Raw genomic sequence first — 19,290 nt, 5'->3', positions numbered from 1 at the left:
ACATAGTATGGCCTCTATCTCCGGCCCCAATACCCAGAAAGAATAGACGTTAAATTCTGCCCTATTTGCTTCCGATGTTGCATTCATTTGCTGGGGCTGCCATGAGAAAATACCACACGTAGGATGGCTTAAACAATAGAAATTTATTTTCTCACGGTTCTGGAGGCTGAAGTTCAAGATCAAGGCATTGGCCGGTATAGTCTCTTCTGAGGCCTCTCTCCCCGGCCGCTTCTCCCTGTGTCCTCACACGGTCTTCCCTCTGTGTGTGTCTGAGTTCTAATCTTCTCTTCTTACGTGACTATCAGTCACATTGGATTGGAGCCTACCCATGTGACCTCACTTTACCTTAATTACCTCTTTAGAGGCCCTCTCTCCAAATACAGCCCTATTTTGAGGTCCTGGAGTTAGGACTTCAACATATGAATTTTCAGGGACATGATTCAGCCCACAACGATATCTCTGTTTTTAAGAAGCAAAATGTTGCCGTCACACCTAAAATTCACATTTCCATCCCGTTCTCCTCCCTCCCTCATCATAGGTATCAATATCCTAAAATTAATTACATTCTTTATGATTCCAAGAATATCCATGTGCATGGCTCCATTAACAACAGATTACATTTTTATGCATAGTCAAGATATACATGTGTATGTCTCCGTTAACAAATTCTTACATTGTTATGCACTTAAAAAATGTACAGGAACAGCATCACACTGCACATGTCCTTCTTTGATTGGCTTTGGGCTATAAATGGGGAAGGAAAAACAGCAGCTGAGGGTAAGAGAATAAATAAACGGCTTATGCATAAAAACCCAAAAGGACAGATTTCCAAGAGCATCCAGGTTGGTGACCATGTGCAGGTTCTGGGAGAGTGGTTACCTGGAGAGGACGTGGAAGCTCAGTGCCCTTTCCCCATGTCTTGCCCTATGCGTCTGTTCCATCGAGCTATTCCCGAGTCATATCCTTTTCTAATAAACAGGTAATCTAGTAAGTAAAAGGTTTCTCTGAGTTCTGGGAGCCACCCTAGCAAATTCGTCAAACCGGAGTAGAGAGTCTTGAGAACCTCCTACTGACAGCCAGTTGCTCAGAAGCATAGGCGACAACCTAGACTTGCTCTTGGCACCTGCAGTGGGGGCAGTCTTGGGGACTGAACCCTTAACCTGTGGGATGTGATGCTGTCTCTGGGTGCATAGTGTCAGAATCGAGTTGAATTGTAGGACACCCAGCTGGTGTCCCAAGAATTGCTTGTTGGTGGGGGGGACTCCCCTGACCCACAACCCCACACACATTGGAATTGGTACCAGAACCTAGGAACAAACTGTGAAAGATAAGCGTCTTAGCTTGGGTTCCCATAACAAAATGCCATAGCGTGGGTGACTTAAACAACAGAAATTTATTTTCTCACCATTCTGGGGGCTGGAAGCCTGAGCTCAGGATGCCAGCATGGTCAGGTTCTGGCGAGGGCTCTCTCCTCAGCTTGCATAAGGTCCCCTTCTCACTGAGTCCTCAGATGGCGGGGTGTGTGTATGCGTGTGAAGAAACAGAAAGAGAGATCTCTTCCACTTCTGATGAGGCCACAGTCCTATCTCATTTAGGTTCCACCGTTATGACTTCATTTTCACCATAATTACTTCCTAAAGACCTTGTGTCTGGACATGGTCACAAGGGGGGGTCAGGGCTTCCATATATGAATGGTGGGGAGAGAGAATTCAGTCCATAGCAATAAATAAAGAGCAAATAAATAGAAACAAAGATTTGGCGTTTCTCTTCCGCATTTCCTTTCTTCCTGACTTTACTGTCTTGCTCTTTGTCTAGCTTCTTGAACAAGTAGCTCATTGGTTTCTAATTTTTCTTTTTAGATACATATGTTGAAGGTATCTTTCTTCTAAGTATTGTTTAATTCCATCCACCAGATTTTGCCATGTAGTGCTTTCAGCTATAAATATTTCCTGAGTTCCATATGAGATCCCTTTCAATGCAAGGTTGTATAGGTTCCCAGCCATTATTATTATTTTCTCATCTGTCGCTCCTTTTACAAGTATGTAATGTTCCTCCTTGTCACCATGTTGGTTTTGTCTGGAGCTTTACCTCCAGATTTCTATAGATATACTTTTTTATTGACAGGTAAAGGACAAAATGAGGAAATATTTTTGCTATATATAAGCATGGTATCTGTCTACACTCCTGGGACAGTGTAGACTTCTAATCTGTCACTTATCCACCTTTGTGAAAAGGAATTCTAATATTGGCTCACTGAAGTCATTTTGGTCAACAGCACAGGAAATTGGTAATATGTATGTGTGGGGACCTGGAAATGGCCACCCCAAGATATGTCTCTTTGGCATCAGGATTATTTGAGGCTGATTGCTTTTGATAAACTGGGACAGGGAAGGAGGAATGGAACTTGCCCTTTGTTAGGGCACATTTACATTTGTAAGGTAAATCTCTATCTGTAAAAGTTGCCTCCCTCTCTGTACCAGGAAGAAGAAAGGAGATGACCTTCTCTCTAAAAACTCTTAATCAATACCAAAGGCAAGGACTTAAATCTGCATTTTATTGTGCTAGTCTGGTAACCTCCTGTAACTGACTTTCCTCCCCCTCCCAACGTTGGCATTTCTTAAGGATTAAGCATCTTTCCTTAGGCTAGGAACTGATTGCTGAGCTCACCTGTGACCGCCCAGCTCCAGACAATCGACTTGAGTCCTGCTATGCCCACTGAGATAGAAGACCCACTACCTGCTGTGTCCATCAAGTGCCGACAGGGCAATCTTGTGACTATTGTGGGAGGGACATTTCAATCACATGTAAAACACCCCATTTGGCGGTATATAACCACTATGTGCACCCCACTTCTTTGGTGCCCTTCAGGAAGAAAGGCACCAGGCCACGGTTCCTCATAAAGCTTTGTTTAATTTTCTCTTGCTTTTCTGTCTCATGTGAATTTAATTCGTTCTCCAGCCAGACGAACCCACATTTGGGAAGAGGAAATGTCTTCCTCCCCTACATATGTTTTCATCAGTCAGATAGTCCATGTTGTGCTGTATTCACAACAAACTCCTAAGTCTCAGCTAAAAATAACCAAGGTTTATTTCTCGAACATGCTCCATGTCATCAGAGGCTGGCTCTGTATTATCCTTGCTCAGTCTGGAGGATTGAGTAGATGGCAGCTAAAAGATGCTCGATCCAACTTCTTGCACAACTGCCAGGCAGGAAAAACACACTCCTACTGTTTGCCAAAGGTTTGTCTGGAAGAGACAGCCTCATTTTTGCTCAAGTTTCATTTGCCAAAGGCTCACAAAGTCACATTTGACTTTAAGGGGCCAAGAAGATACATCCCTTCTGTGTGCCAGAGAAGAGCCGACAATATTTGATGAACGGCAGTAATAATAACTATACACTGTGCTCTATTGTGTCTTCCAAAGCTTATTTTTGCTTTTTGTTTGTTGATTTTTTCAAAAATTCCCTTCAGTTATGTGAGTTACCGTAAATCCTTCTAGTCAATTTCTTCAGTAAGAAAACTGAAGTTAGCCAGAGTTAGCTTCTTTTGCTTAAAAAAAAAACCGATCTAACGCATTAGACTTTGCGTTATAAATGTTACTGAGCAGCTTAGGAAAATGAACTTCAGTTTACACCTTGGGCTAGTTTTCAAGAAAGGGTACACACCGATTTTTGAAGGATAAGGTTTTAATAGGAAAAGAAGCAGGGCATGGCATGAGCCAATATTTAGATCCGAATAATTATTGGTGACTGCAGCATGTCAGGCAGGGAGCCAGCTGTTTTTGCATATGCTCTCTAAGTCAATTTTAATTCTTTATAAGAGCAATATGAGGTGAATCTTACTATTCATCACTTATATATGCAGAAACTGAGGGTCAGGGAGGTGAAATGACCTGTGCAAAAGTCACTTAACTAGCAAATGATGGCTTTGTTTCAAGTCCATCATCTGATCAGGCAGAGGTGAAAGAGAAGAATGCAATGTGTGTTTTTGGGTAGTGGGTACTGTTCGGTTTGGCAGGACTGTGGGATACATGAAAGGCGGAGGGGCCCTTGAGTGCTAAGGCAGAGAGTTGGAGTCTATCAGGTAGGCAGTGAGAGGAAGGTTTCCGCATCAGAGAGGGCACTGGTGGAGCCATGCCTCAGAAACATTGATCTGCTATTGTCCTCTACGATGAAGAGAAATGAGGCACGCTGGAGGCTTGGAGACCAGTTGGAGGAGCATTGTAAAAACTCACATAGGCCTGAATGGGCATGGGTGTTGGCAATGGAAAAAGAAAAAAGTATTCTATCGAGTCTCCAGATGCCCAGGGAATTGCTGAACGAAGTCTGAGTTCTCCCTATGTAGATAGCTCATACTTTTCATTATAGGTTTCTCAAGAACTTGCTCCCAGAAAAAACCTGGATGGAGAACAAAACAGGTAAGTGCCCGAGTGAGAAATCTACAAAGCTCCTCTCCCCCAAAATCACCTCTTCCCCATCTGGCATGTCTGGTTCTGGCATGTCTTGCAGGTGGTCAGTCATGTCCGTCACCTGGTTCCGGTGTGTGCGACACCTGTATCTGGTGTATCCGGCAGGTGGTTCTCACAAGACTTGTAGGTGGTTCAGACGTGTCCAGAAGGTGGTTCAGGCGTGTCGGGCACCTGGTTACAGTGTGCCTGGCATGTGGTTCAGGATTCTCCATCTAGTGGTTCAGGCTGGTCTAACAGGTGGTTCAGGTGTGTCCAGCCGCTGTTTCAGCTGTTTCTGGAACCTGGTTCTGGCCTGTGCTGGACCTGATTCTGGTGTATCCATCATATGGATCTGGCATGTCCAGCACAGTGTTTGGGCGTGTTCAGCAGGTGGCTTCAGCGTACTGGGCGCCTGGTTCCATCGTATCTGACCATTGGTTCCGTGGTGTCTGGCAGGTAGTTCCTGTGTGTCTGGCATATGGTTCCAGTATGTTCTGAAGGTGGTTCCGGCGTGTCCGACTGGTGGCTACCATGTGTCCGGAACCTGATTCCTTCGTGTGTGGTTGGTGCGTTCAATGTGTCCAGGTGTTGGTTCCGGCGTGTTTGACAGTTGGTTCCCGCATGCCTGGCGGGGGATTCCAGGCTGTCTGGCAGGTTGCTCTGGCCTTTTCTGGAAATTGGTTCTGGCGTATCCAGGACCTGGTTCCGGTTTATCCAGCAGGTGATTTTGGCATGTCCGGCAGGTTGTGCTGGCGTGTTAGGCTGGTGGTTCCAGCTTGTCTGGCATGTGTTTGTGGCATGGCCAGCACCTGGTTCTGGCGTATTCGGGAGGTGGTTTCAGTGTATCTGGCACATGGTCTCGGCATATCCAACAGGTGGTTGCGAAGTGTGTGACAGGTGGTTCCTGTGTGTCTGGCATGTGGTTCTGGTACGTTCGGAAGATGGTTCCAGCATGTCCTTTGGGTGCTTCTGGCATGTCTGCAAGGTGGTTCTGGTGTGTCAGTGTCATGGTTCCAGTGTGTCCGGCGGGTGGTTCCAGGTGGTTCTGGCGTGTCTGGTGGGTGCTTCTGGTGTGTATGGCGGGTCATTCAGGCATGTCTGTATGGTGGTTCCAGCGTGTGCGGCAGGCGCTTCTGGCATGTCTGTTGGCTTTTTCCGGCTTCTAAGGGGCCTGGTTCCAGTGTATCTGGCAGGTGATTTTGGCTTGTCCAGAAGGTGGTTCCGGCGAGTGAAGCAGGTGGTTCAGGCGTGTCCAGCAGGTATTTCATGTCTGTCAGTGATGTGGTTCCGGCATTTCCAGCACATGGTTCTGGCACTCTGAGAGATGGTTCTTTCATGCCCGTCATGTGATTCTGGAGTGTCCATCAAGTGGTTCTTGTGTATCCGGCAGGTGATTTTGGCGTTTGAGTCAGATGGTTCTGGTGTGTCCTGCAGGTGCTTCTGGCACGTTTTGGACCTGATTCTCACATCTGCGGTGGGTGGTTCCACCGTTTCCAGATGATGCTTCTGAAGTGTCCAACAGTTGGTTCCAGCATTTAAGGCAGGTGGGTCACACAAGTCCCGCCCGAATCATTCGGCTGAGGCACGAATGGTTGCCCTTCCACATGCTTAGGAGGAGAGAGACAATAGGATTTTAACCAACCACTCTTTGGAAGTTAAGAAAAACTCGCTTTCCACAGTGCTCTTACAGCATACTGGCAACCTCTCATGCCGCCCTTGTGCATGGGTGGAGAGAGTGTTCACAAAGCAGCTATGGAAGACAGGCCAAGTTTGCTCCGCAGAGTCCTACATTGCCCTAAAATTGCAAGGCACAAAACACTGCCTCCAACCCTCAAGGGGAGATGAGCAATAATCCATCTTGCTTCCAGCTCTTTAGGAAGCTGAGAAAGAACTCACTTTCCACACTGTTCTTATAGTGTACCTTGAACATCTCATACAAAGGCACCTGAAATGCTGTTTATTTGGAGCCCTTAACTCATTGCTTTAGAACTTCTGCTTTTGGGGCATTTCCATCTTGCCAACCCAGCTCAGACAAAATGCCTACATCTTCTCCTTAAGCAAGGGGGCTGAGGCCCGAATGATTGTGCATCCACATGCTTAGGAGGAGAGAGACAATAGGCTTTTAACCAACCGCTTTTGTGCACTGGAGGAGAGAGTGTCAGAAAGCACCTATGGAAGAAAGGCCCCTTTGCTCTCAGCCGTGCCCTACATTGCTCTAGAGGTGGAAGGCACAAAGCACCGCCTCCATCCCTCAAGGGGAGACAGGACACAAACCATCTTGCTTCCAGCTCTTTAGGAAGCTGAGAAAGAAGTCGCTTTCCACAGTGCTCTTACAGCATATTGGGAACCTCTCATACACAGGCAGCTGAACGCCATTTCCTCCCAGCCCTTAACTCGCTGCTTTAGAACTTCTGCTTCTGCCACATTTCCCTCTTGCCAACTCGGCTCAGGGGTAATGGCTACATCTTCCCCTTAAGCAATGGGGCCAAGGCCCGAATGATTGTGATTCCACAAGCTTAGGAGGATAGAGACAAGAGGCTTTTAACCAACTGTCCTTGTGCATTCGTGGAGAGAGTGTCAGAAAGCCCCTATGTCAGAAAGGCCCATTTGCTCTCAACCATGCCCTATATTGCTCGAGAGGTGGATGGCACAAAGCACTGTCTCCGTCCCTCAAGCGGAGACAAGCCACAAACTGTCTTGCTTCCAGCTCTTTAGGAAGCTGAGAAAGAACTCACCTGCTGGATATGCTTGAACCAGGCACCTTAGAGGCTGGAAAAACCCGACAGGCATGCCAAAAGCACCCGCTGAACACTCTGGAACCACCACACAGACATCCCATAATGACCCAGCAGACTCACTGGAAGCACCCACCGGACACACCAGATCCACCTGGAACCACCCACTGGACACACTGGAAACATGAGTCTGACACACCAGAACCAACTTCCAGACATTCTGGAAGCACCTAACGGACAGGCCGGAACCATCTTCTGAACCTACCAGAACCACATGCCACACACTTTGGAACCACCTGTTGGATATCCCAGAACCAAGTACCAGATACACTGAAACCACCTCCCAAATATGCCAGAACCAGGTGCCAGACACGCCACAAACACCTGCCACACAAGCTGGAACCACCATCCTAACACGCCAGAACAACCTGCTGGATACGCCAAAATCACCTGCCAGATACACCGGAACCAGGTCCTGGATACGCCAGTACCAATTTCTGGAAAAGGCTGGAAAGTCTGCCAGACACGCCAGAATCACCCACCGGACATGTGGGAACTAATTGCAAGACAGGCCAGAACCAAAGCCAGGACACTCTGAAAGCATCAACCGGACAGGATGGAATCAGGTCCCAGACACACTGTTGCAACCTGCTGGACATGCCGGAACCACCTTTCGAATGTACCAGAACCATATGCCAGACACACAGGAACCACCTGCCAGACACCATGGAACCAACTGTCAGATACACCGGAACCAGGCTCCCAGTATGCTGAAGCCACCTACCGAATATGCCAGAACCATGTGCCAGACACGCTGGAACCATGTGACGGATACACCAGAAACAGGTCCAGCACAGGCCAGAACCAGGTGCCGGACACGCCTGAAACAGCTGCTGGACACACCTGAAACACCTGCTAGACCAGCTTGAACCACTTCACAGACAGTCTGGAACCACATGCTGGGCACACCAGAATCAGGTGCCCGACATGCCAGAACCACCTGCTGGACACGCCTGAAGCACCTGCCAGTCTTGTGAGAACCACCTGCCGAGAACTCCAGAAACAGGTGTTGCACACGCCAAAACCAGGTGCTGGACATGAATGAACCACCTTAAAGAAATGCCAGAACCAAGTCCCAGACACGAGTGAGTCACCTGCAAGACATGCCAGAACCAGGTGCCTGACATGCTGGAACCACCTGCCGCTCACGTCAAAATCACCTGCCGGATACGCCGGAACCATGTGCTGCACAGGCGGGAATCACGTACCAGACATGCCGGGACCACCTGTTGGATATGCCAGAACCAGGTGCCTGATTCACTGAAACTACCTGCCGGGCACACAAGAACCAGGTGTCAGACAGGCCTCGATAACCGACAGGGCACGTTGAAATCACCTGCATGATACCCCGTAACCATGTGCCAGACAGAACGGGACCACCTGCCGGACACACCGGAGCCACCTCTCAGATATGCCAGAACCACATGTTGGACACACCGGAACCATCTCCCGGACAGACTTGAACCACCTGCTGGACACGCCAAAATCACCTGCCTGATACGCTGGAACCAGGCACCTTGGATGCTGGAAAAACCTGGTAGACATGCCGTAACCACCCGCCACACACTCTGGAACCACCACACAGACATGCCAGAACGACCCGCCAGACACACTGGAAGCACCCACCAGACAAGCCAGAACCACCTGGAACCAAATGACGGACATGCTGGGACCATGACTCTGACACGCCAGAACCAACTCCCGCACATGCCTGAAGCACCCAACGGTCACGCCTGAGCCATCTTCCGAACGTACTAGAACCACATGCTAGACACTTCGGAACCACCTGCCAGACACTTCAGAACCACCAGTTGGATGTGCCACACCCAGGTACCAGATACTCTGAAACCACCTGCCGTATACGCCAGAATCAGGTGCCAGACATGCCACAAACACCTGCCACGGAGGCCGGAACCACCAGCGTAACACATTGGAACAACCTGCTGGACACGCCAAAATCACCTGCCAGATACACCAGAACCAGGTCCTGGGTACACCAGAAGCAATTTCTGGAAAAGGCCGGAACAATCTGCCGGACACACCGGAATCACCCCTGGACATGCGGGAACCAACGGCCAGACATGCTGGAACCAACACCTGGACACTCTGAAAGTACCAACCGCACACGATGGAATCAGGTCCTGGACACATGGTAGCCACCTGACGGACACGCTGGAACCACATTCAGAGCGTACCGGAACCACATGCCAGACACGCAGGAACCACCTGCCAGAAACCATGGAACCCACTGTCAGATACGCCGGAACCAGGCACCCAGTACGCTGAAGCCACCTGCCGAATATGCCAGAACCATGTGCCAGCCACACTGGAACCATGTGATGGATACACCAGAAACAGGTACAGCAGAGGCCAAAACCAGGTGCCTGAAATGCCAGAAACACCTGCTTGACACACCTGAACCACCTGTCAGTCTTGTAAGAACCACTTGCCGGATACACCAGACGCAGGTGTCGCACATGCCAAAACCAGGTGCCAGACACATGTGAACCACCTGCCAGTCTTGTGAGTACCACCTGCCAGATACACCAGACACAGGTGTCGCACATGCCAAAACCAGGTGCCGACATGACTGAACCACCTGCAAAACATGCCAGAACCAGGTGCTGGACATGCTGGAACCACCTGCCGGACACGTCGAAATCCCCTGCCGGATACGCCGGAACCACATGTCACATGTGCTGGAATCGCCTACCAGACATGCCGGGACCGCCTGTTGGATACGCCGGAACCAGGTGCCTGATTCACTGAAACTACCTGCCGGACACGCCAGAATCAGGTGTCGGACACGCATGGAAAACACACAGGATATGTCGAAATCACCTGCATGATATCCCATAACAATGTGCCAGAAAATAAAGTACCTAGGATGTGTGAAATCCTATTGAGGCATATTCATATAATGCATTTATTATCATCTTTCTCGCTTTTTCTGTTTTATTGTTATAATTTTTTTTTTTTTGAGGAAGATTAGCCCTGACTAACATCTACCACCAATCCTCCTCTTTTTGCTGAGGAAGACTGGCCCTGTGCTAACATCCATGCCCACCTTCCTCTACATTATATGTGGGACTCCTGCCACAGCATGGCTTGATGAGTGGTGCATAGGTCTGCACCCAGGATCTGAACCGGTGAACCCCGGGCCACTGAAGGAGAACACGCAAACCTAACCACTGTGCCACCAGGCCGGCCCCAAGTTTTCTGTTTTATTAAAGCAATTTCAATTCTTGCATTGGTTTCACAAGCAGTGGTATCATCATCTTGGACAGTTTCCTCCAGAGTCACAGTATCTAAAATTTGGAGCATTTCTGTTGCTTGTTTGGATAAGTGATGTCGGAATGTCTAGTAAATCTTCCCTAGAGAACTATCTAAAAGACATCTCAATTTAGCAACTGCAGGCACATGTATATTCAACATTTCAATCGATAGTAGTTCATTTTTGTAGAACTCTTCTGATAATTCTCCCAGCTTCTCTTTAGTTTTACAGGTGTTGAAAAATCCCTCAAGTCAGTCCAACAGTTCCACTTTAACAGCAGGATATGACTTCTCTTTTAAATCTGTACCATCTGCAAACAGCACAGGCGTGTGGTCAACAAAAGTGAGTGGGAATTGGGCTGGGTACTGCCCACAATCTGAACCATCAGTGCAGCTGCCCCAATCCTGTGCAGTGGTGGCAGATCCTGAGTATTGCTGGCCAGGTAGGTCATGCTGCAGATGAGACTTAGGATGGTGCTCTGCAGCCCTCGAGCAGGCAGCGCCACACCAGCTGCCAGTTGCAAGTCCAGTCCACACTGGGTGCACATGGGGGAGCTTGGAAGCAGGAAGCCATCTGGGTGAGCAGCAGCAGGAAGTGGCTGAAGAAAAATTATGGGAAGATGAGGGGAGAAAATGTATAATAAATAAAGCTTGCCTTGTTATGCAGATAAATCTCTCAGTTAAAAAAATTCTCTAGGGGTTGGCCTGATGGTTCACTGGTTAAGTGCGCACGTTCCACTTTGGTGGCCTGGGGTTTGCCGGTTCTGATCCCGGGTGCAGACATGGCACTACTTGACACGCCAGGCTGTGGCAGGTGTCCCACACATAAAGCAGAGGAAGATGGGCGTGGATGCTAGCTCAGGGCCAGTCTTCCTCAGCAAAAAGAAGAGGATTGGCAGCAGTTAGCTCAGGGCTAATCTTCCTAAAAAAAAAAAAATTCTGTAGGGGCTGGCCTGGTGGCACACGGGTTAAATTCACACATTCTGCTTTGATGGCCTGGGGTTCACCAGTTCAGATCCCAGGTGCGGACCTACACAACACTTATCAAGCCATGCTGTGGCAGGCATCCCACGTATAAAGTAGAGGAGGATGAGCATGGATGTTAGCTCAGGGCCTATCTTTTTAAGCAAAAAGAGGAGGGTTGGTGGGGAATGTTAGCTCAGGGCTAATCTTCCTCAAAAAAAAATTCTCTAAGAGTCATTCTCTTTCTGGTGCAGATGCTTTTACTAATGGAAATTTCCTTTGTAAACATAAATTTCCTTTCCAAAGAGGAAGTCTATCCTTCATTTAAAGCAGTCAAGGTGGAGATCAAGAGTTTTTCCTGCATCTGCTGGCTCTCGATTGCTTTTGGCGCCAAATAATTTGTATGTCAAAGTACCATACTTTGGGCATCTTCAGCATTCCTTCAAGAAGAAACAACTTGTTCTTGGAAGTCTCTGTCTCCTCCCCAACCCAGATGCACTCAAGCTGTTAGGGGCCAACAGCAAACAGGGTTCTGCCTCAAGAAGCTTTGGGGAAGCCTCTTCACCCTCAAAGGCCTGAGACACACTAGAGGGATAGATCACTGCAGGATCTTCAGCCATTGAAAATAATATAAACAGCTCCATTCTCATAAATTTAACAACTTGAAAACAAGGAACAACTTACCAAAAATTTCAAACTAACAAAACTCAACCAAGGTGATAGTATTTTCCTCAGTCGGGCGCTGCTAGCCAAGCTTTTTGCCACAAAACTCAAGACTTGGATTCACGCGACACACCTGAAGAAAGCACAAACTCTGGGGGGAACTGCACATCATTTGGTGACTTAAAAATAAAGATTTCTCCAAATGGAAGCAGACAGTATCTGATGCGAAGGTTTCCAAGGTGTCTGGACCAGGTCTGTTGGAAGTTTGTCTGCCAAACCTTTGAGGATGACATGACACTTCAGATCATCTCCAATGCCTCTGATCTTGATAGCGTGCAAACTTCAGGTAAAAAGTGCCAGAGAGTTCTCCCTCCTCTCACTCTGTGTTCCTCAAATGTGGCCACAATAGGTTTCCAATCTGTGTGTTTTTCCTCCAACCTGGGACATGACTCCCAGAGAAGCTCCTTCCTGGCATCGAGGGACGAGAGGCTACTGAAAGTGGAAAAATCTGACTGCAGATCAACAGTGCTTTCAGAGAAAGATCGCAATCAAAATGGGGACATGTGAAAGTTAATAAACGGAAACGTAGTTGAAATAGTGTTGGAAGGCTAATAGAGGGAGTTCTCATGCCCTATGTCAAAGGCGCAGTGCAACAGGAAGAATAAAGACTTTCTCTTCCTGACCAGTCAGAAACTAAGCCAAGGAGAGACTGTCACAACTCTGCCGATGAAAAGCCACTGCCCTCAAGACTGTGTCCAATAGCCCCCACAGTTTTCCCCACTCTGAGATAAAAGAGCTTCTCCTCTCTTCCTTGCTGGGTGCTCCTGCATGGCTTGCCATGGTTGCACACTCCAAATGGCTATTCTTTGCTAATCCCAGATAAACCAATTTTTGCCAGAGAAATAACTGGCTGTCTATTTGTTTAAGGGCAAGACTTGTGAATAAGCAAGAGATGTAGAGAAAACATTTGATACAATCCAACTCCTGTTTGTCATAAAATTTTCTAGCAAGTTTGAAATAGATGGAAACTACTTTCACTTGTTGAAGGTCATCTACAGAAAATGCACAGTTGACTTCATGCTTAACAGGGAAAGACTAAATGATTCTCCCCACAATAAGGAACAAGGAAAGGAATACCACTTTCACTACTCTTATTCAACAAAATACTGAGGCTTCTGGCAATAACCGAAGTAAAGGAAATAAAAGCCATAGAGTTTAGAAAGGAAAAAATGTAACCATTCCTAGTTTCATTGTTGTCTGTGTAAAAAAACTCTGGGAATCTACAAAAAAAAAAAAAAATCAGAACTAATACATGAGTACAAAAAGTTCACCAAGTACAAAGTACAAGATCAACACACAAAAGACAATTTTATTTCTACAACTAATGATGAACCTGCAGATGATAAACTTGAAAATGCTGTATTATTTAAAACCACTCCGAAGAACATGAAATATTCAGGCATAAATTCAAGAACATGTGTACAGGATCTGATGCTGAAAATTATAAAATACCGATTACAGTGATTAAAGAAGATGCAAATAAATTGAGAGCCTTACTATTGTCAGAGACAAATGCAGCAGAAATTAGTTAAAGTGGTGAAAGCAGATTTTATTCAGTAACAGCTGACAGAAGCTGAGCTGCGCTCAGATTTGTACGGAGGTGAATCTAGAATTTTAAGGAGGGAATGAAGGAGCAGGGTTCAGGGGCTCAGTAGAGTCAAAGAAGTGAAAAAGTACAAAGGTTGGTCAGTGTAACTGTGATTAGACCCACTGTGTTCGTTACTTTGCAGTTATCAAAGTTAGGATTCTATCCTCACTCAGAAGTTGAGAGAAAGAGGCTCTATCTGTCTTAATGATCGTATTTCAAAGGAGTGGCTCTTAGGTCCTTTAGAGAATTGTGAGAGATACATATCTACAGTTGTAAGCCCTCTTTAGTAAATACTCTAAGAAGGGGGATCAGAGGCCTATAATTGGGTGTTGACTAAAATAAATAGCAAATTTTTCTGTCAGCTTTGAGCTCTCAGGAAGGCATTTTCATGGTGGGCTGGAGTCATTCCGGTTACACAGACTTATGCAGCTAGAAGTCACGCCAGAGTTTGGTTGAGTCTCCTCCTGGTGTGGGGGTTTGGAAGGAGTTGTTATGTGCTGAGAATTCTGCAGTCCTCACCATGTTACTGGATAGAATAATGAGTACAGGTCTCAATTATCCCCAAATTGATCTATAGGTCTAATATTATTCTAATAAAAATTCCACCACAGTTTGTAGACAGAGACACCTTTTTCTAAAATTTATATAGAAAGGCACATAGCTGAGAGTAGCTAAAACAATCATGACAGGAAGAATAATGCGGCAGTAAACACTTTAACAATATTTAGTATTGCCTTGTACATACTGTAATCACAGCATCATCATTTTCATTGTAGGACAGCTACATAAATCAATGGAACAGAGTAGAGAATCCAGAAAGGGACCACAGAGTTATACCTTAGTGATCTCTGACACCAAGAGTGAACCTTAATGTAAATTATGGACTTTGAGTGATAATGATGTGCCTATGTATGTTCATCAATTGTGAAAAGTATACTACTCTGACGAGGGATATTGACAACAGAAAGGTTATGCATATGTGGGGGCAAGGACTATATGAGAACACTGTGTATTTCATTAAATTTTGCTGTAAACGTAAAACTGCTCTAAAAAATAACATCCATTGATTTTTTAATAGGCAATACAAGAATACCTTGTAGTGATAAAACTGGTCATTATTTTAGCTGTGATGGATACAGAAACTTGCACATCTGATAAAATTGTACAGAACTAAATACACAGGAACAAATTAGTACAAGTAAAACTGGAGAAATCTGAATAAGATAGTGGATTGCATCAATGCCAACAAGCTGGCTCAGGTATCGTTCTATAGTTTTGCAGAATGTTATCATTGTAAGGAACTGGGTAAAGTGTACACTGGAACTTTTGGAGTTATTCCTTACAGCAGTGTAGAATCTACAACGATCACACTATAAATTTCAATTAAAAATAGTTGGCAAATGGAAAGTCAGTCTATGTTTTAAGTTAGGAAGTTTCATTAAATGGTCAGTCCCATTACTTTATAAATTGAATACAATGCCAATAAAATTTTAACGAGCTTTTCTGTTGAGTTAGATAAATGATCCTACATGGAAAAAATAAACGCATAAGCTAAGCTAGGAAAATATGGACCAGGAAGAACTCTGAGGGAGGAGCTGCTCTATCACACGCTAAAAATATTGCAGAGACTGTAATGCGACAGGAGAGGATTGTTGCATGCACAAGAAGAGGAGAGAAGGGAAAGGGAGGGGAGAGGGTGGCAGAGGTCAGGGGAGTGGGGGAGGGGTGGCCTGATTGGAAGTTGTTGACATGGGGAAGCCGGAGGTCACTAAGTAGAAGGCAGGCATCCTATGTGATGGTTTAGGGAGCATATGTGGCTTTCTCTGGCGGTCCTGTGTTGAAAGCAGAACAAGAGTTTTGGAAACTGGCAGTTACTGACCAAGTGCTGACTGTTCTGTGCTGAATGCTGCAGGGGCTGTGATTTGGCTTCTTGGGATGTTTGCTTCCCACGTTGGGGGTCAGAGTTATACTGTCATATATGATCTGGCCTTTGTCCATTTGTATATTCAGTCTCAAAAAAACAGTTGGTGCACAAATTCATCAGTTAGCTCGTCATTAAAAAATAGTCTCTTGGAAAGTTAAACCTTCGAAAGTTAAAAAGATGAAAATGGTAAAAAGATGAAAGATGCCAAATAAGTTTTATAGATAAATATGAAGAAATTGAATAAGAATCTCAAAATAAAATGTCCAGCAGTTAAGTATATTTACTTGAGAATATATCATGCAAACTATGTTTCAGTAGAGTGTCATTTTTATTATCAGCATAGGAGAAAAGATGAGTTATGGAAGGGATTCTGCTCATGCTCAGTTATTTCCTTTACTTAACATTAAATCTTGAATAAAGTATAATGTCAAGCTGACTCATTTACTCCTTCATTTTAAAAGCTGAAGACTATTTCCTTGGTTTTTAAATAATGAGGTGTAAAGGAGGGGGTGAGGTGTTGAAAATAACTTCCACTGAGATTGACAGTAGCAATTGCTCTTGATTTTTTTGAGAGTCGTGGGGTCACCCATCAAAGCAGGAATGCTATTTATGTTCAGAAATTAAGAATCTGAATTTTATTAGAAATTTTGACTTTTATACACCCTCAAAAAGTAAACTTAGGAATTTATTTGAATTTTTAGCTCTGTTGAGGTATGAGTAATAGACAAAAAATGCACACGTTTTCTATATGTGTATTGGTTAGTTTGGACATATGCATACACCCATGATATCATCCCCACAACCAAGTGCTGAACGCATCCATGACCTCCAAAACTTTCCTTGTGATTTTTGTGTGTTTTTTTAAGCTTAGGAATTTCATGGATTTTAACCTAATGCTCAGATAAAAGAGGGAGAAGATGAGGTGTACATTGTTTCATTATGGTACCTTAAGACATAGACTTTCAACATACACATGACTTCTGAAAAGCAACATTTATTACTTTCACAATGAAATATTTTCTCCTATTTCCTTCAAATATATGGCCTTCTTATTCTACCCCCCACCCACTTCCTTTTTGAGTAGGGACTCAGGAGAAATTTCCAATGGTACTAACAAACAGGGTCCAAGGGGTGGCTGCCCCTCAGCCCTGCAGGCTTTTCCCCTGTGAGAAGCGACCACTTTGCACGTGTGTGAGCCAGTGTGGAACAGGACAGAGTATGTCTGCAGACTGGTTCAGCCTGCTGAGCCCCTTTGCTGCTTCTAACCTATGGCCACGAAAAAGGCTAAATGGAGGGAAATTAAACTTTGATGTGTTGATGATTGAAAAGGAAAGTGCCTTGCTTTCTAAGGGATAAAGTCATTTGGAGGAAAATGAAATAACTATCATAGTTATTTTTTCCTATCTTATTTTTCCACTGAAGCCACTAGATATTTCAATCTTTCTGACTTCCTAACAGAATCCAGTAGTACTTTCCTTTTCTAAGGCCAATGAACTGTTATGTAAGGGGCTTCTATTGCTTTTTCCAAACCCTCCCGGGATTCTGTTTATCTACTGTTCGTTTTTCACCCCCTGCTTTTCAGATTGCTTTGTTCACTGTCCTTGTAAAATAAATGTGGCTCATTAAAATAACCAGCATTAATATGTATCTCTTTCACTGCATTTTATTTAAGAAATATGCTGAAGATTTTCTGTATTCTGCATGTGAATCCTTTGCTGAATATTGGAAGTGGGACAATCTCTTCGCATCCTGTGACTTGCAAATTCCCTCTTGTAATGTGTCTTATGATGAACCGAAAGCCTAAATTTTAATGAATCCCAGTTTACCGATATTTCTTTTATGGAGAGTGTGTGTGTGTGTGTGTGTCTCCTTTGAGAAGTTTTTTCTACCCTGTGGTCCCAAGGATGTTTTCTTATGTTGTCTTCTAGAAGTTTCATTATTTTACCTTTCCCCTTTAGGTCAAAGTGTCCAGGAATTGAGTTTTGTGTATTGTGAGGGTAGGGCTCAAGGTTTCCTTTACATCCATATGCCCGTCTCTACGAGTAATAACAGGCAGCATTGGGACAGGTGGACACAAGCCTGGGAGTTAGGGGTCCTGTATTCTCAGCCTTAACCTCCCTTTAAAGCACCCTCTGAACGTGGGCAGGTGATTTTCCCAGTTCTCCCTCCTCTCAGACTCCTTCCTTCCTCTCTTCCTTCTATCCTTCATTCCTCCCTCCCTCCCTCCCTCCAATCTTTCCTTCCTTCCTTCCATCTATCCACCCAAGCATCTGTCCAGGTATCAATCTGTCCAACTGTCCTCCTGCCTGTTCGCCTGTTTGTCCTTCTTCTCTCCTTCCGTCCTCTTTCCTCCCATGTCTCAACTTCTCTTCCTTGTCTTTGTTCTTCCTGCTTTCCCTGTGACCCTCCATTTGTCCGCTCTTCCTCTGTCCATCCAGGTATCCCCTCTATCTGTGCCTCTACTTATCTCTTTGTCGCGTCTCTCTCTTCTTCAAGCACACTGTCTCTCTTGGGTTCATCTCACTCACAGGCTCGAACATCCCTCTACTCACACAATCCCTCCTTCTGTCACTCACATTTATGGCTCACCTGTGAATGGTTGTCCCGGGACAGCCACTGTTGGAGTGCAGATGAGCCTGTGGGGCTTCACCCACTGTGTGGGGTCTCTGTCTCTCCCAGACGACAGCCCTTTCCACAGCTCCTGAGCCGGGCAGCATGTTCCTGCCTACTTCCTCATTGCTTGAGCAACCAGAAGACACCACAGGCCTAGGGGGCCCCTCTCCCTTCCCCAGAGGAGCTCTCCAGCCCCACACCTCAACTGACCAATTCTTACTGGGCAGCTGGGAAGCCGAGGTGTGCAATTCTGCTTTGAGGGCAAGCATGTTGATCACAAGGATTATACCAATATTTCAATCTGATGCAGCCCACAGAGAGCCCCTGGTCTTGTGAAAGTCACAGAAAATTCTAATACAAGGTGGGATGTTTTGAGGAGAAGCACCTGGCATCCTTTGGGTGGGAAGGGCTCTCTGGAGGAAGTTTTGCCCAATTGGGGTCTTTAAGAAGGAGTAGGAGTTATATAGGGAAATAAGGTGTGGAGCATGTTCCTGGCAGAGGAAATTGCATGAGCAATGGCCCTGTAGGCAAAATCAGCATAGTGTACAGGAGAATTGACAGGAATTTGGTTTGCCTGAAGCACAAAGCCTAACTCAGAGTGAATGCATCAATGAGGCTGAAGAGTCAGCAGGAGTCAGATGTGCAAGGGCTTTGAGTGCCAGGTCAAGAAGTTTGAACTTAACCCTGAAGGACTTAGGGAGCCATGGGTGATGCTAGAGCAGGAGTGTTCTAGTGAGATCTTCATTTCAGAAAAATGCTTCTAATGTTCAAGGCAGAGAACATCCTTTAGACAATGCATCCAGTGAGCATGTTAGGGTGTTGGTTCCCGTGAGAAAAGATCAGACCTACCTGGGACGTGAATGAACAGAAGGAACGCATTGAGGAGCAATCTGTAAGTGCAATTGGTGTTACTGGCAGGGGAGGGAGGAGGAGCTGAGAGATATGCTGGCTTCAACTTGGACGAGC

At 45.7% G+C, this 19,290-nt stretch overlaps 1 protein-coding gene across 50 annotated transcripts in view; it reads left to right on the top strand.

Moving 5' to 3' along the window:
- LOC138922045 (ral guanine nucleotide dissociation stimulator-like) overlaps positions 1-19,290 on the top strand; it is a 91,649-nt gene that overhangs the window by 59,914 nt on the left and 12,445 nt on the right. For 12 of the 50 annotated variants that reach the window (XM_070258861.1, XM_070258869.1, XM_070258867.1 and 9 more), the window contains one exon: positions 4,366-4,415. The exons of the other annotated variants lie outside the window; for them this stretch is intronic. The gene's annotated coding sequence lies outside the window, so the exon portion shown is untranslated. The remainder of the gene's footprint in view (positions 1-4,365; positions 4,416-19,290) is intronic. 50 annotated transcript variants of the gene reach the window in all.

Source organism: Equus caballus, unplaced genomic scaffold, assembly GCF_041296265.1.
Source record: "Equus caballus isolate H_3958 breed thoroughbred unplaced genomic scaffold, TB-T2T haplotype1-0000340, whole genome shotgun sequence".
Lineage (NCBI taxonomy): Eukaryota > Metazoa > Chordata > Mammalia > Perissodactyla > Equidae > Equus > Equus caballus.
This window is presented reverse-complemented; position numbering and strand designations above follow the sequence as displayed.